Source organism: Pipistrellus kuhlii, unplaced genomic scaffold (genome assembly GCF_014108245.1).
Source record: "Pipistrellus kuhlii isolate mPipKuh1 unplaced genomic scaffold, mPipKuh1.p scaffold_m20_p_16, whole genome shotgun sequence".
In the NCBI taxonomy this organism is placed as follows: domain Eukaryota; kingdom Metazoa; phylum Chordata; class Mammalia; order Chiroptera; family Vespertilionidae; genus Pipistrellus; species Pipistrellus kuhlii.
In genome coordinates this window covers 8,316,017-8,339,884 of record NW_023425471.1, presented here as the reverse complement: position 1 = coordinate 8,339,884, position 23,868 = coordinate 8,316,017, and the positions used below count along the sequence as shown (strand labels likewise).

The 23,868-nt window shown below is 39.9% G+C and overlaps 1 pseudogene; it reads right to left on the bottom strand.

Annotated features, from left to right (window-relative positions):
* Positions 1-17,768: 17,768 nt before the first annotated feature.
* On the bottom strand, positions 17,769-23,528 carry LOC118720153 (annotated as a pseudogene).
* Between the last annotated feature and the right edge of the window lie 340 nt (positions 23,529-23,868).

Below are 23,868 nucleotides of genomic sequence, written 5' to 3'. Positions count from 1 at the left end.
TCTTCTAAACACTTGCCTCATTGCTCTGTTCTTTGTCAACACTTTACACTTAGTAGAATTCTAAGAGGTGTGTTTACATTTGGCTGTCAGCTGTAGCATTGCCTGCTTCACGCATCAGCCCGATCTTCATTTTAAGTGCACCAAGCTGATGACGTTGTACTGACCGTACCAGCTTACATGTGTTTAACTCAGTGAGGATAAAACATTACAGTTAATTTTCAAAGGAGTGCCTTATAAAATATGTAACATGTTCTATGAAATTACATGACTTACCTACATTATTCAAAGTCCTTGCTTGTTGATGCAGATAATATCTGCAGGTAATAACTAAGTTTGGGGTAATGTGTCATAGAGGCTTTTAAATATTCTACTTTAGTCAGCTTAACAGAAACTCGGTGAGTTTGGCAGGGAAGGCAACAGTAAATTCATTGTAAGTGGAAAATGTGAAGTTCAGTAAGTCAAATGCAGCTACCGCTAATACGTGAACAAATCAGGACACAGATTTAGAAGCTCTAACCCTGAAGCCTATATTCTTTCCTCCCCACAGAAGAAGGGTAGAATTGTGCAGACTATCTAAAATTCAGTCTTTAGTGTGACCTAATTAACATAGGTTCTTGCTATAGTATTGCCAGTTTAATAAAACATGAGAGTAAGACTATGTCTGACCACTGTTCATGGCTGCATTCCTAAAAACCAGAATGTATGGGCTACATGGCAAGTGCATGATTTGGGCTGGTTTTCCAAAAGCAACCCATGAGATCAGAATTCATGTGAAGATGGTTTATTAGGAACTCCTCCCAGGAAATTAGTAGGGACTCAGGAAATGAGACTAGGAAGAGAAGGAGACCAAGCAAAGATAGGACATTAATTCCCAAGGATGATTATTAACTTTTGGCTCAATCCCACAAGGGAGCTCTGGATGTTATCTAGGTCACACCTCAGAGTTGTCCCTGTTAGGGGACATGATAACTGGACCATTTCTTTCTTCCCACCTATCAATTATTAATGGGTGCCCACAAAGGGATGTCAATTCCCAGGCCCTTTGGTTCTTCAGCAAAGTGGGTCCTCGCAGCTTGAAAACAACCCTTTGACAAATAGATACAGATTGTGGATTATGTGAGTCGTGTGCAAACAAACAAAAAAAAGTCATAAAGGGATCAAAGAAAATATGGACAAAGTACTGACAGCATCTGGTCCAGTGGCTCACCAAATATTTGTTGAATGAAAGAAATGAAATGGGGGAAAGATTGGAAGGAAGGAAGAGGGGGGAAGATGGAAGGAGGGGAAATGGAAAGAAGAATGGAGAAATAATGTGTCCCAGGTGCTGAGTAATATTTGAGCTAAATATCTTGGCAATTTTGGCAGAAAACTGTCTTTCTCTATTTTAGGGGAAGCTCAGAATGGTTAAGTAATTTGCCTATGGTCACACAGCTTGTAATAGAACCAAATTCAGACAGGTCCATTTAGCTCCAAAGCCTCTGTCTGCACTTTCCACCGCTCCACTCTACCACATTGAGCTGCCATTCACATACTGCCCAACTTGCATGGAACCAGTTTAGCCTGCCTTTTCAACTCGCCTAGAATGAGTTCTCATGGGTCATGATTTGGGTCACTTTGCAGGATCCACATTCCTTGGTCCCATGCATGTATCTGCTCTTATGGCCTAAGATCTTGTCCATTTGAAACAGGATCAGGAAAAAAAAAAAAAAAAAGAGTTGTACATGCTATCAGCTGAAAGGTGTTGATCCATTCCCTCTGCAAAAGCAATGAAAGATGCCACGTCCTAATGAAGAGTGCAGTCTTCTGGAATCCCACGGCATTTGCAGCAGACTGCAGTTTTTTGAGAATGTCTGTGTTTTCCCGAGCATGTCTGCTCAGAATGTATGAGCCAAAACCTCCTAGGGATTTTCCATCACTTGTTTATATTGTGCCTGGATCTACTTGAATGAGTTTATTATAAATAAGATAAAGTGATGAGGGCTTTTTTTTTTTCATGAATTGAGACTGAAAATTGGTTTTAAATATTGTTTTCTGCTCTAGACTAACTGTAAATGGCATTTAGACTGATTGCACTATTAGTAGGTAAAGGGTGCTGAGTTTTTAAGGGATTACAACCTGATTTAATATAATTATGAAACCAAATTATAATCACAGGGGTTTAGGAGGAGGTTCTAGGAAGCAGCCGTTTCCTTTTTTCTGTATACGACTGGAGTCTGTCCCATTAAATATACAATTCCCTTTCAAAGGAAGAGAAAAGGAAATAAAACTGCAAGTGTTCCTAGAGCTCAGTGCTCTGGTTGTGGCATTACCTAACTACTGCTTTCTTCCAGGATCCTTCTAGCTATAATATTTTCTCCACCAGTCCCCATCACATCCATCCAATTTATCTCATTAAATATCCTAACCACTCTCTTAACTGTAATTCTATAAAAGGACAAATCTAAGGCGAACAGGGCTGGATTGGGCCCATTAAAGGTCTCCTCTTGGGCAAAACTGTAAAATCATATTGAATTTCATCTTTCCCTTCCTTTTGGGGGGCCTCTTTCCCCACCAGGTTTCCCAAAGTGTTCACACCCTAAAACAGTGGTCAGCAAACCCATTAGTCAACAGAGCCAAATATCTACAGTACAACGATTAAAATTTCTTTTGAGAGCCACATTTTTTAAACTTCAACTTTTTCTAACGCCACTTCTTCAACATAGATTTGCCCAGGCCGTGGTATTTTGTGGAAGAGCCACATTCAAGGGGCCAAAGAGCCGCATGTGGCTCGCGAGCCCAGTTTGCCAACCACGGCTCTAACCAACTGAGCCACCTGGCCAAGGTGTACATATATCCCTTTTAATCTCCCTTATACACATCAAAATAACCTCAACTTTTTCTTAGCTGACATACAGCTTACCACAGAAGCATAAATAAGTCCCATGAAACCTAGCTTAGTTCATAACAATTATCCATCCAACCTGTATATTGATGAGCAGTAATAAATAGCTGTTGTTTTAAGCCATTGTGTTTGGAGTGGTTTGTTATGCAGCAGTAGCTAACTGATACAGGTCTTGTCCTTCATCATAAATAAATTAACATTATTATAAGGCTTTCACAAGTCCCCTATGCTCTTTTATTATTTGATCTATGAAACGTCATGAAGAGGACAGGTTTGGAGACTGCCCATGAGTTATGAAAAGTTAGCTTTTAAATTATGTTCTGTTATATAGAGATTGCAAGAACAGCCCACTTCAGCACCCATTATCTTTGTATTTTTCTATTATTAAATCACTCTCAGCCATGACCTCCTTGACTCATGTGGCCCAGGGATATTTTCTGCTTCTTACTACCAATCAATTATCCTGGATAATAAAAGGAAAGTGAAAATGACAGCCTGAGTTTATACTGGGAGAGGTACATTCTACCAGTTAGGCCCAAAGCAACCACCTCCCCCTATACCTGACACCTGAAATTATTCATAAGGAATAATTTGTGCTAGTGTAGCTATCTACCCCTGATTGCTAGCCAATTTTTCTAGAAATTATCTGATCATGGCTTAGAGGCCTATCTGTATGTTACCAATACTAGATACACTGGGGACTATGAATTTTCCAAACAATAACTTCAAAGCCTGGTGTTTTTCTATAAATAATATGTGCATCCTACTTTTCTTATGGATTAGGCCTTATCTCCTATCTTGGGGAGCCATAATTTAAAAAATACTTCTTGGAATATCATCTGAAAGTTTTCAAAGGGTTTGCGAGTCTCATTGCATCTTCATTCCAACCTTGAAAGAAAAGGAACTACGAATTAGAAAATTTAGTGAGCCTGCCCATGGTCATACCAAATAGTTAAACACAAAAATTCATTTGACCACAAATTCCTATTTATTTTTCAAGGCCAATTTTCAATGTCACTACACACTATGAAGCCTCCCAGACACCACAGGCAGAGATAGAGGCTTCATATTCAATGGTGTATGGCTCTTTAGGATACTACTGTGTGTTTTAGTTACTAGTAATGGTGCTCTAGCTAGAAGGTGGTTTTCCAAACCTCAAAAAAACCATGTCTTCTTGGTTAGTGTAACTCAGTGCTTAGAACACAAAGCTCTTCAATACATGTGGAGTAGATGACTTAATTGATTCACAGATGATATTTGTAGTACAAATCATATAAATATCCTCTGGAGTATAGGGAAACAGAAGAATCATGGTGCCAAGAAGGTAGACAGAACTCACAGACACTGAGTCACCTTGGATGGGACACTTCGCCTCACTGAGCCTCCCCTTCCTTAGCTGCCAAGCATTGCTTCTACAACCACATGTTAAGGCTAGTTTCCAAAAGTTTGATGCAACTATAGTTAGAGAATGGGAAAGGAAAAAGAGGCAACTAAAAGTAAGAGGTAGAGCCTAGCCAGTTTGGCTTAAGCCTTAGTGGATAGAGCATCGGATTATGGACGGAAGGGTCCCAGGTTCGATTCCAGTCAAGGGCACATGCCTGGGTTTCGAGCTCAGTCCAATGTGCAGGAGGCAGCCAATCAATGATTCCCTCTCATCATTGATGTTTCTACCTCTCTCTTCCTCTCTGAAATCAATAAAAATATTTTTTTTTAATGTAAGAGGTAGAAAGAGATGTTGGCAAGTTTCATCATGTGACCAGAACGTTAATAATTTAGAAGCTCTGTAATTAATCATTTAGGGAACATTCAAAGGCCTACAATGCATAAAATGTTAGTCTCTGAGCATGTAGCTGAATGAAAACACATTCTCTCTAGTCTATAATATAGCATATCAGTTGTTTCGTGAAAAGAGGGAGGATACTTCTGAATGTCACATGTTTTATTACTAGGACCTCAATAGAGAAAACCATTTTTTCCCAGTACAATGCCTGCTCAAATTTCAATATTTTCCAACTTCTACGGTGGAGGTGATATTGCAAAATACACAGCATTCCCCATGTCAGAGACACTGATGAACAACCTAGGTCCCCATCTACCGACCCTTCCACCTCATGCACATATATCACTTGATAACCACAGATCTACACAGATTCCAACCCAAGACAGCTCAAATGGAAACTGCCATCCCTTTGCTCTCTGTCTCAGAAAAGATGGATGCTGACCGAACCCTGGTCAGAATGGGAATCTGGGTAAATAATCTACCCAGTCCTGGACATCAAGCAAGATATTAAGGAGTTTCAATATTACTGTCATTTCCTCTACTGGCAGGCAGCGATAAATGAAACGTACGTTCCTATTATCTGCCCACCCTTCAGAGTGATGGATTACCTGAACGGGAAGGGATATTGCTCCTGGGCTCCAGAGAATTATAGATATCTCTTCAGGAATGTTAATATCAAATGTTGGGGAAAAATGGCCACAGTTGAGGCAAGAAGTATCTGGTGATTCATTCTTCCTTTCTTTTGTGTTCCAAAAAATAGGCAACGTCTTTTGCCTTCTCCCATTTCCCACATACTTTTCCTTTAGAAAGTAAAGTAATCACATCATCTTTCCTTCACTCATGGCAGTGTTGGCCATCATTTGAGGCTTAAGTTCAGAATAATGTGTTTCGAATGGAGCTTGAAGGAAGCTGGACATCAACACTCTGCTCTAAAGGAATATAGGTAATGTTTTGTGGACCAGAGGTTGACCTCATCTATCATAGTGGAGGATTTTAACAAGGAGAATACTGCAAAAAAAGCATCTAGTTATTAATGCTAATAATAAGATTTTGATTAACTAAACTGCCCTGGAAGTGAAACTTTTGCAGAAAGTAGTTATCCCCAAAACCACTCTATTTCACCATTGCAGTTCAGATTTTTAGAACTGATTTTCCTCCTTTTCATATTAGTAGATCCGCGTTATTGTGTATCAACTAAAGGCAGTCTAGTGCCCGGAAGTCCTCATTGCAAAGGGGACTATGCTTCAGATGGAGATGGAGAGGTGAAAAGAACATGTGAACAATCAGCCTTGATGGATCTGACCCAGAACCATTCCCTGGAATTGTTATTAACTAAATCCCTAATGTCAATTGGTTTCCTGACCACTGGCCTCTTTGCCTTATAAATCTAGGCCAAAGCACTTGCCAGCATTTGAGTTCACTAAGTCAGATGTTACGGACGGGGGAGGCAACAGCAGTGCTTCGTGGAAAACACTGTTGCATTTCTTTAGGACCCAAACTTTAAAGAAAATCTAGCCCTAACCAGTTTGGCTCAGTGGATAGAGCATCGGCCTGCAGACTCAAGGGACCCAGGTTCGATTCTGGTCAAGGGCATATACCTTGATTGTGGGCACATCCCCGGTAGGTGGTGTGCAGGAGGCAGCTGATTGATATTTCTCTCTCATCGATGTTTCTAACTCTCTCCCCCTCTCCCTTCCTCTCTGTAAAAAAATCAATAAAGTATATTTTAAAAATAAATAAAAATAAAATCTGAAGGAGATTTTTGAAGGCCGACATGGAGTGATTTTAAGGCAGGGACACATTCTGCATCTCTTTGCCTTCTGCCCACCTCGCACCATGCTAACAGTCTTGGAGGATAGACGGAGGATAGACAAAGGGCTGTGTATTTTCAGTCAGCAAGGTGCTAAACACTGCCTGCTTTTACAGTGGGCAAAATACTGCTATGAATGACAGACTGTAGGGATCGTTAAGACGATAGACCAAAAGTCCGCAAAAACATATGTTCTCCGAAAATAATCCTAAACCAATGTGGTCCAACTTGATTTATAAGAGAAATAAAAATATTCTAAAAAGTAAGTTCTGGGGATTTTCTTTTCACGACCCTAAAGGAGTACCATTTGTGCTGTGCACTGAAATTTCCCAGATTTGTTACTGACAACTCAGTCTGAGAACAATCTGTTGTGGATCCATTTAAAATCCCTGCTCAGGGAGCATCAGGGATGCCCACCACAGCTGAGCTAGAAGAGTGCTCAGGAAGGGGAAATAAAAACAATAGGGGCACATTCCTGCCCGGATTAGCAATGTTAGACTCTTTCATGTGAAAGATCAAATTGTGCCTTTGAAAATGTTTAGCTTTTCAGATTTCACCTCTGAGACTATGAGGGAGAATATACTTTTTACATTTGAAACAGTTGATGACTTTTTCTTATAAATATATTTTATTGATTTTTTTTACAGAGAGGAAGGGAGAGGGAGAGAGAGCTAGAAACATTGATGAGAGAGAAACTTCAATCAGCTGCCTCCTGCACGCCCCCTACTGTGGATGTGCCCACAACTAAGGTACATGCCTTTGACCAGAATCGAACCTGGGACCTTTCAGTCTGTGGGCCGACGCTCTATCCAGTGAGCCAAACCGGTCTCGGCAGTTGATGACTTTTTCAACTTTCCAGATATGAAGAAACAAGCCAATGTGATATAATGTGATAGCAGTTGAGAGATTATGCATACTAGTATATATAATTTTCCCTGAATCCAATCTATACCAATAGATGAACCACTACTTAACTATCCATTCACTGGCTGTCTTTAAGAATTAGAAGCTGCTTTTTCCATGATGAAAGATCTAATATTCATAACAGTTCACCACATTAAAAAGGAAAAAAAATGTCTAGTGCATCAACCTAAATTAAGCTTTAGCAAATGTTCAGATTTAGATAAATTTCTATTGGAACTGAAGAAAAATCCTTTAATATCTGATCAAGACCAAATTTGAGTTGTTTATCATATTAAATATGCAAAATGAGCTAGCACTCATTTCCCTAGGGTGCTCATGATCTCTTGACACAATATATCAGAACTTGAAAATGTATGATTTCCAGTGGTTATCCAATGGTTATATGACATCACAGTTTTGTGCAAGCCCAGAATCTCTCTGGATCATGGCCACTTGGGTTGCCAGCTGCTTGCTCTGCCTCAGCCACTTCCATGGCCCATCAACTCCCCTCAAAGCTGTGTGGTTCCACCATCTGGGATCAATCAATTACTTGCCTCAGAAATGCTGGATGCATTGCCTAGCCTCTGCCATGCAGCCTGGTGACCAGCCATTTGCCTGATTTCTGACTCCCACACTGAATTAGGAAGGAACCCCACTCGACAGGGCATGAGCTGGAGCATCCTCTAAGACAGTGGTCGGCAAACTCATTAGCCAACAGAGCCAAATATCAACAGTACAAAGGTTGAAATTTCTTTTGAGAGCCACATTTTTTAAACTTAAACTTCTAATGTCACTTCTTCAAAATAGACTCGCCCAGGCCATGGTATTTTGTGGAAGAGCCACATTCAAGGAGCCAAAGAGCTGCATGTGGCTCACGAGTCGCAGTTTGCCCATCACGGTTCTAAGATAACAAAGGATCAAGATGATACAATCTAGGAGAACATTATGCTACGTGAAATAAGCCAGTCAATGAAAGAAAAAATACCACATGATCTCACTCATTTATGGATAATAAAGAACATTATAAACTGATGAACAAAAAGATAGATACAGAGACAGTAAAGCATCAAACAGATTGTCAAATGACAGCGGGAAGGTCAGTGAGAGGTGGGGGAGATAAGAGATCAACCGAAGGACTTGTATGCATGCAAATAAGCATAACCAATGGATGCAGAACACTGGGGGGGGGGGGTGAGGACATGTATGAGAGTGGGGTGAGGGGAGCAACGGTAATATATGTACACATATAATACCTTAAGAAAAAATGAAAAATAAAATAAAAATGATACAACCCAGAAGTGTGGGAGAATTCACTTCCTTTGGGACAAACCCTAACCAACAGGAAACAGGAGATGGGAGGGAGCCTCGCACATAAATTCTGTCTTCCCTCCTGTGAACTCTTTGGAGGCACAATTTATCCACACGGCTTGTATGCATGCATCCATAGATATCCTGACTACGTGGACACATCTGCCAAGTGACCAATTCTGTCTCTTTGTGGCTCGCTGTGACATCCTGTCACACATCACCTTGCATTGCTTCCCTTCCTCCCCGCCTTACCTCCTTTGTCCTCACTCTGACTGCCCTGGATCGGAACCTCCCAAGTGAAGTATTAGCACTAAATCCTTGCCACACACTCTAGAGAGTCTGAGCTAAAACAGCTCGTTAGAAATCACTTCCACATTTTCAAATGCATGTATTTCTCAGCCAAGTAATGGGGCAAAGTGGCTCCCAAAGCAATAGTAGTCAAGCTATTAACATGTATTTGAAATTTTTATATTTATCTGAAATGAGAAAATAATGTTGCTCCATTTAAACTCTCAAATGTCAGTGAAGAAATGGGTATTGACTGTTGTTTTGCTATGTTCTGAGGGAAGAGCGTGATAAGATCTTGTTTTGTCAGATTACTTAAATTTGATGGTAGTCATGGGATTTATGTGAACTTTGGAGTCTCAAAGAATGTGGATAATATCTCAGTTTTGCCACTGACTTAGCTGTGAGATCTAAATTACTTAAGCACTCTGAGTTTTGTTCCCCAATCTATGATATGGCACTAATAATACACACTTTGTAATGTTGTAATCAGTAACTGTATACATTTTTACTACAGCTTTCCAATTAAGCAAGAAAGAAAAAGTCGGGTTTCTTACAGAACTTTTGGAAGCACTGTTCACATTTGAATTATGAAGAGGTATTTTGCTTACAAGTGGTAGAATTGCAACAAAAGCTTAAATAACAAAGGAAAATTGCTGACTCAGTGCAGAGAGGAGGATGGATCTGGCTTCAAATGTCAACAGCTCAAATACTTTGGTTTGAGCCTTCTTACTCTCCATCCATCAGGCCTACTTCCCTCTACACATTGGCTCCATTTCCTCCATGATGTCCACCAGCATGACCAGCCTTAGCCCATCTCAGCTTAGCAAACCCAATGAAAAGACAAAGGAGGAGCTCTTCTCTATATCTACATGTCTGTTCTACAGGTAGGACACATAGGGCCCCTTGGACCAATCCTAGTTGTGAGGGTGATTACATACTAGGATTGGCCAACTCTTATCATTTGTCCACACTGGTAGTCAAGGGGACAAACTATTTTATATACGGAAGAGGGCCAAGAAAGTTTCCTCGGCATGCATGAGTGTATTTGTATGCACACACGAGCCCCTGTGCAGAGATCACAAAACTTTTTCTGCAAAGGGCCACATAGAAAATAGTTTATGTTTGAAGGCCACATGAGGTTCCAGTTGCATATTTTTCTTTTTGTTTTGATTCTTTGATTTTTACAACCCTTTAAAAAAAAATAAAAACATTCTTAGCTGGCTAGCTATATAAAAACAATCCCCAAGCCATAGTTTGCCAACCACTGCAATATAGCATAATGCAGCAAAATGAATACAAAGAAATGCTCACCATGGAATTGGTGATATGTTGGATACACGTATAAATATTTAGACTTTCAGAATACTGCATTACTAAGGAAGTACATGGTAGGGCAGGGGAGTAATGAAACCATTTCTATCCAGTAGTCAAACATTTTTGAGCACCTACCTTGGAAATTCCAAAATTAACAGCACACTCATAAATTAGGCAGTGTATTTCAAAGGCTCCAAGCAAACTATATTTTGAATATCAGTATGTAATTAGAAGGAAAGAGGAATATAAAAGATATTGTAGAACTTTAAAGGGAGCAATAAAAAGAAGAGGACAAAAGGAGAACTTTTTATATAAATGTCTATCCTTCCCTATAAAGTATTATGCATATCAAATAATGAGGGTAGAAGCAGATTTAAATGTTTGCTGCCCTAATGAATTCAATTCCAAATCTGTTTTACTGTTAGACATCTTTATGAATATTAATGCTCTTCAACATAAGTAACTAGAGAAAAGAATATTCAGCATCCCTTCACCACTCCACCCACTTCCTCTCTTCTTGCTCCTCTGCCCTTCTAATGTGGTTTTCTAAGAGTAAGATGAAACATTGAAAAGTGTAAGGCGTTAGGGAAGCCTGAAAATCTACAACCACGGCACCCACCAAACAGTTATAAACCCTAGAACACTGCTCCCCAATTGGCACAAACACACAGATTCAGAGGAGCTCTACACTCCACCACAGAAAGGAGAGAGAGAACTACATAACCAGACATCTGGAGAAGAGAGACCATGGGGAGACAAAGAAACAGCCTGCATATGAAAGAAAAGCAGGCATCACCAGAAAAGGAAGTAAATAAAATGGAGGCAGGCAACCTGTCAGAGAAAGAATTCATAGAAATGGTCATAAGGTGGCTGAAAAGAATGGAAGGCAAATTCGACAATATGAGTAAGAACCAAAAGGAAATGAAATGAACCAAGGAGAAATGAAAAGTGACATCGCTGCTGTAAAGAACTCAATAGAAAGCATCAAGAGTAGACTAGAAGAAGCAGAGGACCGCATCAGTGAGCTAGAAGACAAGGTGGGAAAAGTGTAAGGGTTAAACCAGTATAGCAATCCTGAGACAAATGGCAGGGGTTTGGAAAGCAACCAAAGGACTTGTATGCATGCATATTAGCATAACCAATGGACACAGACACTGGGGCGAGGGAGGGGGGGGTTGCTCTGGATGGGAATGGCTTGGGAGCGGGGGGATCAATTGGGGAAAAGGGAGGCATATGTAAAATTCTAGACAATAAAAACAAACAAGTTTAGCAAAATAAGTCACTGTTTAAAAGAATCCACATCATTGAATGTCATTTCTGAAGGTCTATCCATTAACATCAGACCACCGGTTTTTAAATCAGAGAGTATGTGAATTTGCATGGAATAAAAATGTCTTTATTTTCACTAATTACTAACTTAAATTTAGCATTTACTTGAGTTTTAAACACAGTTAACAAACCACAGTAATATTAGGAGTACCTGTGACTTTGTCACAAAATCACAGATATTTTCATATTACATCTTATACAAATCACATCTTTATAGTACAACTTACATATTATACTGAAGATGTTTCAGATATCTCAAAATATCAACTCTGCTCATAACTACAATACTTATTAACTCACCACTAGATCTAGTTATAGACAATCCTACCTAATAAATATGAAATATGCTAATTGACCACCACACCCTCACAAAGCTGGTGGTGCCCACAGCCAATAAGAAGGGAATATGCTAATTGATGGTGGTGCCCAGTCCCCTCAGCCCCACTGGGGCTACAGGCACATAGGCCCGGCCACTCCAAGTGCCTGCCTCCAGAGTCCCCCTAGTCCCCTCAATACCACAGCTGCCCAGGGCTGGCCCAAGGTGCAGGCAAGCCTCAGATGATAGCCCAGACTTACGCTGCTGGCAGTGGCAGCAGCAAAGGTGTGATGGGGGTGTCACCTTCCCCTGATCGCTGTGTCACCTCCCACCCCTGAAGGCTCCCAAACTGTAAGAAGGGGCAGGCCGGGCTGAGGGACCCCCACCTCCAGTGCATAAATTTTCATGCACCAGGCCTCTAGTGTTAATATAAACATATATTATTATCAAATTTGTTTTTTAATTTTTGACTCTACTTCAACATATTACGATAATTGGTTTCCTTTGTAAGGCTGTGTATTTTGTTTTGTGCATTTAAAAATGTTTTCCTGAGAAATGTCACATAGGGCTCAACATCCCAGAAACACTATGACATAAAAATGTTTAAAAACTGACTTACACAAGGTTGACTGTATCCTCCAACTGGAAATATTTTCTTCTCATTGTTTGCTCAGCTTCATGCTCTCCTGATTGTCCCTCCCCCTCACTGCCGATCTGCTCTGCTGATTTCTCTTCTTCACTTTGACTTCTACATTGGAGTGTTCTATGGCTCATTCCTGGGTCCCTCTCCCTTCTCTATCTGAACTCTACCTGGCGATCTCATTCCATCCATAGCCTAAAGACCACTGATAAGCTTATGATTGAAGATATCCTTCTTCAACCTATTGTATCTAGTCCTGACATCTCCACTTGAAAATCTAAGAATCTCATGCTTAAGATGGTCATCAGAGAATTTTTTATTACACTACCATTACTAAAACCTGTGCTTCCACCAGTTTTCCCTATATTAGGAAATGGAAACAGCTTCTAAACCAATTGCTCAATCAAAACATGCCTTTGATTCCTATTTCTCTCTCTCATGTTTCATATTCAATCCATTAGCAAGTTTTATCAACTTTACCTTCAAAATTTATCCTGAATTTTTCTACTTTTTTCCTTACCCCTGCTACCACCCTAATCTATAGATAGATAGCCACAGTAATCTATCACCTAAAATTATACAGAGGCCTTCTAAATCACTTTCCTACCTCTACTACTGCCCTCTAACAATTAAGTTTAAATACAGTAATAAGTTATCTTAAAAATATGAAATATTGCAGAACTTCAAACAAAAGAAAAAGATTAATATAAACATTTAAATCTACCAGCCAGTAATCTTTTTTATATGAGTAAATCAAATCATTATTATTAATCTGCCTAAAATAATTACTATCCATCATATTTAGAATAAATTACCAACTCTGCTATGGCTTACAAGGCCTTATCGGATTTAGTCCTTGCCCATATCTATAACGTTGTCCCCTACCCCACTTCCTCTCTCCCACCTCACAGATGTTCCTAAAACTAACCAAGCTCACTCTCACCTCAGAAGCTTTGCATTAATTATTGCCTCTGCCAGGAATGCTCTTCTACCAGACATTTGCATGGCTGAATCTTTCTTATCCCAGCTTAAAACCTCATGAAAAATGATTTATGTTCACCCAACCTTAGGAATTCACCCACTAATCCATCTCTAGCATAGAAACCTATTTTCTCTTCATCATCATATTTAAAAATGGATATTTTTATTATTTATTTGCCTGTTTGTTTCTGTAAACATCCCCCACCTCACATACACATGCATTGCCATGCACACACCATACATACACACACACACACACACACACACACACACACACACACACATATATATATATATATATATATATATATATATATATATATATGCTCTATGAGAGGTAGGATGTTGTCAGACTTGAATAACCTTTTAACTCTAGCACCTAGTAGGTGTTCAATAAATGACTGGAGAAAGAAAGAGATAGGGAGGATGGGGGAGAAGAAGAAAGGGAGGAGAGGAATAAGGAAAAGAAGGAATTTAATATATTTAAAGTACTCCATTTTAAAAACCTATCATAAAAATATTTCAAGCAACCGACAAATCTCAACAGACATTTCCAGAGGATGAAATTGTTCACCGCATCCATAAAGTTAAAAAAAAAATCATACTTAGATCTTAAGGGAAAGAGGCAATTATAAAAGATGAAGGCTGAACAATTGCTATTAGAGCTTGAGGCCTAATTGCAAAGTGTGCCACCCACTCATCTTTCCACCACTCTTGTCTTCACCAGCAATGCCAAACTAACCATGAAGAGCACAGTGTGGTCACTCAACCAGAGAACAGTGTCCTGTCTTTCCACTCAGATGAGCTGATCACTTCCTAGAGAAAAATAAGCATTCCCCAGAAAAATCTTTTACTGGGGACGGAGCACAGACATAATTCCTACCAGTGAGAATTCTAAGGCTGTTCTCTTTCATGTTTTAAAGATAGTAAGTACTGATGGATATGGCCACCAGACCTCAAAGGAAGGTGCTTCAAGCTACACACCTGGAGTTAGGCTTCCTATTCTAATCCTCCACATGAAGAGGGTTGCTTTAGAAAGCCTGGGTGGATTTGAAAGTGCTCAAAATGAGACATTTTCTCTGGGTGGTACCAGCCTGGGCCTCACATACTGATTTGAGAGGCATATTTTGGATACCTATTATGTGCTAGTCCATGAACTATAGGCCGGGGGACTCAGAGATCCTAGTTCCACCAACGCCTCACAGTATGCCTTAAGAAAAGAAACTTAACATCTCTAAATTCAAATTCCTATCTATAAAATATCAATAGGAACAAGGACAGGACTTCCAAGCTAACGCAGATCATTGACAAAATTTATTTCCTTGCAGCTAGAGGATTCCTGGCAGCTAGCTTCTTCAAAGTTACCAAGGAGAGTCTTTAGAGTGAGCCTACTGGCAAGACAGAGTTTATACAGAGTAGGGGAGAACATAAGTTTATAGTTGTTCATATGGAAAATCTACACTAATAAAAGAGAAAGATGCAAATTGACTGTACCACCACTAGCCAATCAGGAGTGAGTATGCAAATTAACCCAATAAAGATGATGGGTTAATTTGCATACTCAGGCACTGAGTGGCCGGGGACAGCCAGGAAGAGGAAGGCCCATTCTTGCACAAATCTTTGTGCATCAGGCCTCTAGTAAAATAATAAATAATAATACAAGAATAAACTGTTTTACATACTCACAACTGTAAACTTAGTTTTTCTCCACCCTGTATAATGTACCTTAATCATGTGAATGGCATCCCATCATGTTTGCCCATTTCCACTGGCTAGAAGCAAGTCACAGATTCTAAAATCAAGAAGCGGAAATTATTCAAGAGTGTAAACACCAGGAGATGGGATCATGGAGGCCACCTTAAAGTCTGCCCACCACAGTTGGGGATAAATACAAGTAAATAGGAACAACATCAGTGTATGTGATAAATACTATGATGGTCAAGTACAGAATGGTATGTATATAATTTTTACTGGGTTGGGGGGTGAGGGCGTGGGTGGGTATTGCTGCTTAAAGACTTCCTAGAGGAATAACCATAAGCTGAGACAAAGAGAATGTGTACATGTTTGCCTTATGTGTACTGGGCAAACATATAGAATGAAAAATACTTCATAAGTAAAAAATAATGCATATGGCCAAACAGTGTTTTAGTTTTGTTCAGTGTTCTATAATTGCTAACATCTTACCAAGAGAAAATTCTCCATAATGGGCACAGGTTCAGGCTCAATAAGTTTAAATACTTTCTTAATATCTAAAGGAAAATGTATTAAACTATGTTCCTCACTCTTAGAGAAAAATGTTTACAATTTGTCTAAAATAGAAAAGATTTCTATTTTATGAGTTCCCATAATTATTTAAAAGAGTGATCTCATAAGAATTTAGTACATCCTTGCTTTTAAATAATCCCAGCTCTTTGTCAATCTCTAGAGTAATTATCTTTGGAAAAGGAAGGCCCCATGGATGGGAGAGCACCAGCTGTTGAACACTTAATACTACAAGCCAAGTGAATGGCCAATTGCACAAATAAAATAGGTTTCTAAGCCAGGTGGAATTGTTTACTCTAATTTGCTTATTCAAATTGGAATGTAGCCAGTTAGTTTTGTGAAATGTGCTTGCAAATAACCAATTATTATTGATTTCTAGACAACAGACTCCTCTATGATGTTTATAATGAACTTCGTCTTTGAGAAGACCCTGAAATTTGTTCTCTGCTAAATCCCTGATAATGATCAGATTTCTCAGACATATTTAGCATCAACTCATGAAAAGTCTATGAAGCAGGGCTTGAGTATATAGCTTATAGATTATAAAGCAAAATTTTTATTGTTATTTCCAAAGATTAAGTTCTAGTAGTCATATTCCTAGTATGCTTAATTGTGTCACTAAGATGCCTTCTGGTGTAAGAAATAGAATTCCTCATATAAGAAGGCTAAAACACTAAAGAGGATTTAGCAGCTCTTGCAACTCCCATTTGACCCAGTTATCCCACTTCTAGGAATATATCCCAAGAAACCAGAAACAGAAATCAGAAAGCATATATGTACCCCTATGTTCATAGCAGCACAATTTACAATAGTTAAGATTTGAAAACAGCCTAAGTGCCCAGCAGCAGATGAGTGGATTAAAAAGTTGTACATCTACATAATGGAATACTGTGCTGCCTTAAAAAAAAAAGAAAGAAAAAAAAGGGGGGGGGGGATTCTTACCATTTGCAGTAACATGGATGGAACTGGAAATCATTATGCTAAGCGAAATAAGCCAGACAGAGAAAGATAACTATCACATGACCTCACACATTTGTGGAAATTATGAACATAAACTAATGAACAAAAACAGATCCAGAGACAGAGAAGCATTTATCAGACTGTCAAACCTCAGAGGGAAGGTAGGGGAGGGCACGATTAAGGGGGATAGATCAACCAAAGGACTTGTATGTATGCATATAAGCCTAACTAATGGATACACCAGGTGGTGATGGCAAAGGCATGAATGGGAAGGATGGGCAATGGGGGATTAGAACACATGTGTAATACGTTAATCAATAAAGAAAGAAAAAAAAGGAGAATTCCATATACAGGGTCAGTTTCAGGTATAGCGTCATCATTCCTCTGGCTCCACGTCTCTCCTAAATTCTAAGCAATTTTTGTCAGCTTTGCCTACTTTTTTTTTTTTTCCCAAGGACAAGGAAGTGTTTTATTTATTTACAACAAAAACATTTGTAACAATTAACCCTCTTCAAACCAGAGAATCCTATAAATGCACACAGCAATCTCTATTTGTATTTATATAGCCAGGGATAGTAGCAGCTGGAAGGGCGGTTGGGACTGGAAGAAAAGCCAAGGACTAATTCCATTAACAAAAACAAAACAAGAAGCTGCCTTAAAAATAGCATTTCTCTGCTTGTCAGTAGTGACACTTGCCCTACTATGTGTATGAAAATGTGAAGCAGGAAACATAAGGTGACCAGACATCCCGCTTTTAACAGACAAATTGTTAAAAATCGGGACTGTCCCACCAAAAGCGGGACGTCTGGTCACCTTAGGAAACAGTATCTGGGGAAGCTTGGATCAGCAGCATAGGAGCTGAGGCAATGCCCTGGGCTGGGGGATTCCAGCCCCTCCTCCAAGCAGGCCACTGAGACACAGTGCGCCCCGGGAGTTCTTTTTTTCCAAAAAGACACCCCCACACCCTACCCATCCTGGTGGACGGCTCCAGCAGCCTCACTTCTCTTGCTTATAGTTGGTTGAAAAATCTTTCCTTTTCTCTTACTGTGGAGTCATTATCACAACGAGCAAACATCCAATGGCACCTTTCTCTTTATCTGTGAGGTCCCTGTACCAGCAGGCCAGTTCCTTCAGTTCATTATGGACATCACGTTCAAACTAGAAAAGCTGGGACCTTCTGGTAATTGTGAGGAGACATGCCTGTCGGCACAGGAAGAGGGCTTTGGCATGTTTTTGGGCCATGATCAGAGCCTGAACTCCACTGTGGAGTAGCTCCAGCCACAGGTAGTTAAAGGAGAAATTACAGAACACAAGAAGTTGGCAACTGCCATCAGGTGCTGTTCTGCAGCGGGTGCTGGTTGCCAGTGATAAGGCCCATTTCTCTCTTCCTTTGGCAACATAGAAACGATTTTGGCCGAAAAACTACTTGCCAAACTCCCATTCAGTAGCTGCTACTTTTAGGACCTTCGGAAGTAACATGTGATCTTGTTCCTCAGCCGACAGGGCACAGAACTGGTTTGATCCAACACAATCCAGGAAGTCAAGTAGCTCAATCTGGAATCAGACCGTGGTGTTTGGGGATCAAGGGTAGACTGCCCAGTGTTTCTAAAAAAGCTACATGCAAACCAAGCCCTATATCCAGGGGAGTATCATTTGCTAATTGATTTAGTTACATGATTTTTCAAAGCGATGTGGTTGTATACACCTTACTCTGTGATGCCGGTGTGAGAATCCAAGTCCCTTGGCTAGTGTGTGGGTCTGTTGTTGTTGTGTGTGCGTGTGTGTTTTATAAGAGCATTTATTTGGTAGATTACAGACGTAGAAGTAATTACTGGAAGAAATGAGCTTAGGAAACAAGTTACAAAGGTTAAGGAAGGTCCCTAAGAGCTTGGGAGTGAGGAAGCTAGTGGTAAAGTGCGGGGGGAGAGAGGTGGATGGCATGGGCTTGCTCCCAGAAGAGAGAGCACAATTGGGTCCCCCTCCCTACGGGGTTTAAGGGCAGAGATTGCAGGGAAGGCCCCTGGGGAAGATATAACAGCATATTCGAAGCTTTCCAGGTCTGTGCTTTCAGGGCTGTGGTCTCCGCTGATTGGTGGGCGGGCGCAGGGAGTCAGTCATTATTCAATGCAGCTGGTCCTGAGGTCAGCCCTGGCTGGTTTTTTGCTACTGAGTGTTTTTTTGTTTTGTTTTTTTTGTTTTGTTTTTGTTTTTTTTAAATATATTTTATTGATTTTTTACAGAGAGAAAGAGAGAGGGATAGAGAGTTAGAAATCTCGATAGAGAGAATCATCAATCAGCTGCCTCTTGCACACCCCCTACTGGGGATGTGCCTGCAACCAAGGTACATGCCCTTGACCGGAATCGAACCCGGGACCCTTCAGTCCGCAGGCCGACGCTCTATCCTCTGAGCCAAACCGGTTTCGGCTACTGAGTGTTTACCGTATTTTTCGGACCATAAGATGCTCCGGACCATAAGACGCACCAGTTTTTAGAGAAGGGAAATGAAGAAAAAAAGATTCTGAAACAAATAGTGTCCTAAAATATTTTATGTGCATTAAAACCCAACATCACAGTCATAAACACATGTAATCAACCCTGTAAAGTAAACAGCAGCATTTAGAACCATTTTAGAGCCGGGCAAGCACACAGAGACCACACAGAGCCGGGCAAGTAAAAAAACTTTTTTTTAAGTATATGTGTAGGCTATATTTGGACCATAAGACGCAGGGACTTTTTCCCCCCACTTCTGGGGGGAAAAAAGTGCGTCTTATGGTCCGAAAAATACAGTACATATGCTATCCAGCATCTGCACTCAACATAGCTGTCTTTTCTCTTGTCTACATTATGCTCATATTATGGATTCATGAGTAAAGGGGTGCCTGAGGTATATAGGGTAGGTTAAGGACCAACTCTTTGGAGTTTGACAGTGTATTACAATACAATGCAACACATCCAAGCTATTCCCAAGTAGACCTAGCTCCCAAATTTCCCTGAAAACCAACCTCTTAAAGCAATTCCAGGATAGGGGAAATGATGCCACCTGAATGAGCAGCGTACGCCTAACCACCTTATAGGATAATGTGGAATCCTATTTAACCATGGCACTTCAAGATCCCATTTCAAAATCTTCTTTTCTGCTCCTCAAATTTCCCAGGCCTGTACATCTCTCAAGATATCAAATAGGATAGTTTTAGGAGCCAACCGAGTTATACATAATGCAATTTTATGTTCCTAAATTAACAAAGTGACTTTAGATCTGTGAAGGGTGTTAAAACTTATATAAGCCATGCAAGTATTTTTATTTGTTCAAACATTTCCAGTTTCCTTCAAGGCTGAAAAGTTTCTGAGAACTTTATAGTTCCAAATAGGCCCAGCTTGTTATGTGTGTGGGGGAAAGGTACTTTAAAAACATCTCTATTTTTTATGAGAGGCCTCACAGCCAGCATTTCTTTTATTTTATTATTATTAATATTTTTTGCATCTTCTAGAATACCAAAAAATAATAATTTGGATATATTTATTTCCAAGCCATAGAGTACTTAGACCTCTTGCTTATTTCTGGTCATCATTCAATGAGGTCAAACAGAACATGGGACAAGGATTTGAATGCAAGAAGTTTATCTGTGAGGTGGTCCCAAAAAACACCAATAGAGAAGAAAGGAAGTGAGATGGGAGAAACATGCAGCCAATTCAGAATGTATTGCCTGTGAGCAGGTGTCTTGTGAGGAGAGAGTAAGTCCCAGTGTGGGTGTGCATTATCTGACCTGAGGCAAAAGTAGCTGGAGCATTTATTCTGGTTTTTTTAATATATAAGTTCTTTTTTTAATATATGTTATTTTTACAGAGAGGAAGGGAGAGAGATAGAGAGCCAGAAATATCAATGAGAGAGAAACATCGATCAGCCTCCCCCTGCACATCTACCACTGGGGATGTGCCCGCAACCAAGGTACATGCCCTTGACCGGAACCAAACCTGGTACCCCTGAGTCCAACACTATCCACTGAGCCAAGCCGGTTAGGAACATTTATTCTTTAAACCTTTTCCATCACTGGTGGGGGGACTGTCCCCAAGGGGGATTAACTCCTGGAGATTTCTATCCTTCCCATGCAAAGATCAGGAGAAAGCCCATAAGCAAAATGTCACAGATGCCTATTAGAAGGAAGCCAATAGCATGCACTGGTCCAGTGAGTAGAGGATATATGGGTGGGACACCAACATATTTGTAACAATGCTTAAGGCCAAAGGATTAATTTGTATTTCTTGGAACTAGTCATAAGCAATGCTGGTTATTTTTGGCTGTCACCTTAAAAAAATATATTGCATTAAATGAAATTCCAATTTCTCAAGGCTTATTGAAATCATTCCATTTGCAAGGGTTCATAGCAGAGGAGAATGAGAGAGAGAGAGAGAGAGAGAGAGAGAGAGAGAGAGAGAGAGAGAGAGCGCCCTGAATTCAGAATGAGCAAAGCTAGGTACGAGCCAAGACTGTGGCCTTACATACAATGATTCATGACCCTGGACCTCAGTTTCTTAAACATAGAGGTGTACAGCTAATGATAATAGAAAACACATATAGAGCTTTATTACATGCCAGGTTACACACCATTCTGAGTGCTTTACAGATACTAACTCTCAAAACCCTCACGACACTCAATGAGATGAGGACTAATATTATGATCTCCATTTTACAGAGAAGAAAACTGAAGTGCAGGTGGTTAAGTAACTTGAATAAGGTCACATGCGCAGTAAATTGTATATCTAGAACTGGAACTCAAGTTATCTGACTTCAAAATCAGGATCCTTGCCCCAACTGGTTTGGCTCAGTAGATAGAGTGTTGGCCTGTGGACTGAAGGATCCCAAGTTCAATTCCAGTCAAGGGTACATGCCCGGATTGTGGACTCAATCCTCAGTAGGGGGCATGCAGGAGGCAGCCAATCAATGATTCTCTCTCATCATTTGATGTTTCTATCTCTCTTTCCCTCTCCCTTCCTCTCTGAAATCAATAAATATATATATATATATTTTAAATCAGGACCCTTAACTCTGATGAGGCTTTTTCTTAATGCAATAATCTCTAGGGTCCCTTCATTATTTGTAATCTGTAATTATTGACCTCTGATAAAATCAGGCAGGAGAATAGTATATACATCTACCCTATGTTTTGACTTCTATTATTTGGCACAAGCTCAACTTATGTCATTCCTCTTGTGGAATAATTTATAAGATATATTTATAAAAGCCATCAATAAGCAGAAAACATCATGTACCCAGTAGGTCCTAATATACCCCCTCTGAGAGTGGCAATCCATGACTGCACCAGGGAGAGTTGTGATTTAAATGCCTTCCTTAAAAAAGAAAAAGAATCATCCCATCTTTCCAATAAGCTTGCAAATATTTCACCAACTGTGGAGGCTACCATCAAAAACTGATCTGCCAGTTTTATTACCGTCGTACATCCTTTCAAAATTTAACCTACATTTGTTCAAGTAAAATGCCAATAAACCAGATATCATCACTATCTGGCTAGAATTTTCAGTTTGCACTGGAGACTTGTAATAAATATCAGCTCAAGGTAATCATTAGAGTCCAATTTCTAGCATCTCTTAAAGTCTGATCCAAAAATCTCAGAATATCACTTTGAAATGTCGGCAAGTTTCCCTTTGAAGTTGTATTATGATGATAAAAGTAATATAATTCATTTATGAAACATGCTAATGTCCTACTACCTACAGACAACTATGCTAGGAATTGAGACTTGAGGCTCATGGTATCTATTTAATATCCCTCCCTTTAAGATAGCCGAAACTGATTTGGCTCAGTGGATAGAGCGTTGGTCTGTGGACTGAAAGGTCCCAGGTTCGATTCTGGTCAAGGGCATGTACATTGGTTGTGGGCACATCCCCATTAGGGGGTGTGCAAGAGGCAGCTGGTCAATGTTTCTCTCTCATCGATGTTTCTAGCTCTCTATCCTTCTCCCTTCCTCTCTGTAAAAAATCAGTAAAATTTATTTTTTTAAAAAGCTTAAGAGTCATACATGACAATAATATAAGAAAGCGCATGACATGTACAGAGCTAGACTCTAAGTGTAAGGTGAGTATGGAACTGGCCATCCTCAATGTCTAAATTGTTGTAATAGTGTCTAGTGGTGATGACTGAAAATATTTATTCATTCACTAAATAACTATTGAGCACCTATCAACTGCAGGAATTTTGTTGTAAAGAAGGTAATTTTTGCAATAGAGAAGATGGATATGAATCCTTCCTTTATGGAGTTTACAGTTTAGTTGGAAGATTGACAGATACATTAACAACTGATCTACCTATAGCATGTCTCTCAAGTCTCTTACCATGATAACCTTCAAGGAGCCAATTGTAACTCCTCAAACATCCACCCCTCATTGATTTTCTCCACTTCATGCCATTGCTGCTTCTCCCTATCAGGTTAAGAAGGATTAGAAAGATGTGTTTTTAAAAGAAAGAGAAAAGGTCATCCTTTCTAACTATAAATCCTCCAACTAGAGCCAAAGGCAACCAGGTGACAAAGAAGGAGGCACATGGAGAGGTAACACAGCCGTTCAAAGAGTGAAATAAATATGGAATTCTCTACATATTGAGGGGGCGGGATTAAGGAGAGAGGTTGGCTGAACAATCATGCCAACACACATCAGAAGAGGTGATAGAAACCTACCTTCCCCTTCCCTGGGGTCACCTTCAGATCGCATCCTCTTTTGAGCCTTTGGAGGCACATTTGCCATTAGACATGTTTTGTTTTATTTTGTTATATAAGAGAAAAAGAAAAAAAAATTCTGAGGCAGGAAGGAGGTAAGAGAAAAGAATGGACCAATGGTGCTATGAAGTGCAAGTGCTAGCCATTATAAATAGCAATGGTAATGAAATGCATTATGCCTTTGACATTCTTTAAAGTTTTTGGACCTTCTGCCCACCCTTATGAGCAAGAATTCATTTGGTTCTTGGCTAACTTTACGCTTAGATTTATCACTATGAACAGCAACCAAGAATGTGAGTCTGGCTATGATAACATGACTCAAGCACACCCCTTGGCACATACTTTGGTCTCTTATCAGATGACCTGCC